The following is a 3079-nucleotide window of genomic DNA, read 5'->3' as shown; positions in this document are numbered from 1 at the left end:
ATCCGCAGGCCCCGACGTTCTCCTCTATCTTTATATTCTGTTTTCATTTACTTCAAAGAAAGATAGTATCTTTCTTTCCAGACAATTGTTTGTAGTATTCGTAGATGGTCCGGTGATATTGTGACACTGGTTCCGGGTAGAGATGTAATTGGTATTGTCGTACTTGCTTTTGGCTAAGTTATCAGATTACGTCTTCGCATGTATTTAATTATTATTTATATTTCACTGTTGATCGTATGTTGTTTTAAACTGTTAAAAAGGGCTAAATAAAAGAGTTAGTGAATCTATAATACTCGGCTTGCTTAGCTTTAACGAGTAGGCGCCATCACGACTCCCGATGGTGGGAAATTCGGGTCGTGACAACTCCACAACACAACTGAACATAACACCCAAAATCTGGTGATACCGAGTCACAAGCTCTATATGAGTATACCGAACATCACTATATATAAAAAAAAGAGGAGAATGAAATATAAACTAGATAGAGGGTGACTCCGAGGCATGCGAACGCCAATAGGTATACCTTGAAGTTTCTGATCCACACTCGACTCACTGATACCTTGGCCAAAAGTACTTGTATCTACACAAAAAGATGTGCAAAAATGTAGTATGAGTACACCACAATAGTACCCATTAAGTATCAAGCCTAACCTCGGTAGAGTAGTGACGAGGTCGGGTCAAGACACGTACTGGAATAAATATGGAAACTGAGTAGGTATAGTATAGTATGATAATGAAAACAATGAAAATGATATAAGGAAGAGATATAACATGAATAGCTACATTGAGAATAAGGCAATTAAGACATCATGGAAAAAAAATAATGAGAACGCCAAGGAAATGATGCAAAAAAACACAAGTGATGTAAATGAAAGGTATTAACAAGAATCACTACTGACGTACCACCTCGTAGTATCATTTCACAAATCAAATCAAAATCTTTCCTTATACCACCACGGGAGCCTTACATTTAGTGTTGAAAATTATTTTTCTCGAAATAGTTACCCGCATTTTAGCCCACCTTATCGCATCGCATGGCTTTAAGTAATTCCCCTACTAGTAACACACGTATCAAGCCTACCTTATCTTGCTGCATGCGTTTCAACCCCAATCCTTATACCCCGCATGCGTATCAATATCACATCATATCACAAATCGCACCTCAAGTACCCAATACATCAACTTGCCAAAGAAGTCAACAATAATAGTGTTTCTACAATGAATAGCTCATGGCTCAACCATAATATGTACAAGAGTCTCAACAATAGCAACGAAAGTGAATAACACAACAAGAGTAGTATTTCAACAAATTTACATCTTTGCCTCAATGTGAATCGCGTCCTTTATAACTTCAACACCATAATTCAACAATAAGATACTCCAAGAAATAACAACTTCGAGTAAAGGAACTCAACAGTTAAATAATTAATAAGAACTTCAACTAAGCATGTAAAGTTAATTAGCAAGTAAGAGATGAGACAAGTATTTACAATGTCAACTGAGTCACATAAGGATAGGTTAACGATGATGAAGATAACATATTATGACAATTCAATTAAAGGCAAGAAAAAATATATGTAACTCTAACCAGTCAATTACCACATTTATCCCAGGTACTCACTCGTCACCTTTTGTATACGGCCTTCATGTACCACAATTAACTCAAAACAACACTAATCCTAAGGGGTAATTCCCCCACACAAAGTTAGGTAAGACACTTACCTCAAAACATGCTAACTCAATCCACTAGTAAGTCCTATCCGTGATTATCCAACTTCAAATGGCTCGAATCTAGCCAAAATAACTTTATACCATAAATACAAACCATAAGAAACTATTCTGAACAATAAAGTTGCAATCTTTAAAGAAAAATAAAAATTCAACTCAAACAGTCAACCTCGAGCTCGTGTCTCGGAACCTGACCAAACATACAAATCTGAATACCCATTTGATAACGAGTTCAACAATACAAAAGTTACTCAAATCCGACCTCAAATCGCCTTTCAAATCCCAAAAATTTGGTCTATGAAATTTCACAATTTTTCCCAAATTTTCCAACTCAAAACAGTAATTATATGACAAAAATAACGATGGATTCATGTGTAATAGCCGAATCCGAGTTAGAATCACTTACCCCGATGATTTCCTTGAAAATCCCTCGGAAAATCGCCACAAACGAGCTCTCTAGGTCAAAAGATGAAGAATGAAATTAAACCCTTGAAGTCACCCTTTTCTGCTCAGCAATCTCGCATCAACAAGCCCTCAGTCGCATCTGCGGCTATGCACCTGCGAAATTTCCATCGCAGGTGCGGCCCTCACATAGGCCCATCTCACTTTCCTTTTTGCGGACAGCTACTCGCTTCGACGAGCCTGCTTCTGCAGAGATTTGATCGCACCTACAGTCCTTAACAAATCCATCCCAGGTCTGTTTCTACGGGAGAAATGTCGTGCCTGCAGATGCGCATCTGCGCCCAGGTGTTCGCACTTGTGACCCTGCCCTGGGCTGGCCCTTTCCACTTCTACGATGAGCCACCTTACACCTGTGTGTCTGCACCTGCGGCCAAACACAAGGTAGGTGTGATGACACCAGAATAGCAACAGCTTCAGCAATCACTAAGTCCATAACTATCCCAATTTCAATCTGATTCATACCTGGGCCCCCGGGACCCCGTCAGAGTATACCAACAAGTCTCAAAATACATAACGGACCTACTCGAGTCCCAAAATCACATCAAACAATATCAATTCTATGAATCGCATCCCAATTCATGCCTATTGAAATTATGAACATTTGACTACCAAAACTAATGTCGATGCATACCAAAATAACTCTGATTGACCTCAAATTTTGCACACAAGTCATAAATGACATAATTGGCTTATTCCAGCTTCTAGAATCAGAATCCGACCCCAATACCAATAAATTCAACTATCACGACCTAATTTTCATATAGGCCATGATGGCACCCAACATTACCGCTAGCCAAACCAACAGTGAATTAAACATGACATTTCCCTTTTTAATAAATTTCTAAGTAGTCCAAATTCCATTTTGATAAGAAAATACGGAGTAGAAAAT

The sequence above is a fragment of the Nicotiana tabacum genome, chromosome 3, assembly GCF_000715075.1.
Source record: "Nicotiana tabacum cultivar K326 chromosome 3, ASM71507v2, whole genome shotgun sequence".
In the NCBI taxonomy this organism is placed as follows: domain Eukaryota; kingdom Viridiplantae; phylum Streptophyta; class Magnoliopsida; order Solanales; family Solanaceae; genus Nicotiana; species Nicotiana tabacum.
This window is presented reverse-complemented; position numbering follows the sequence as displayed.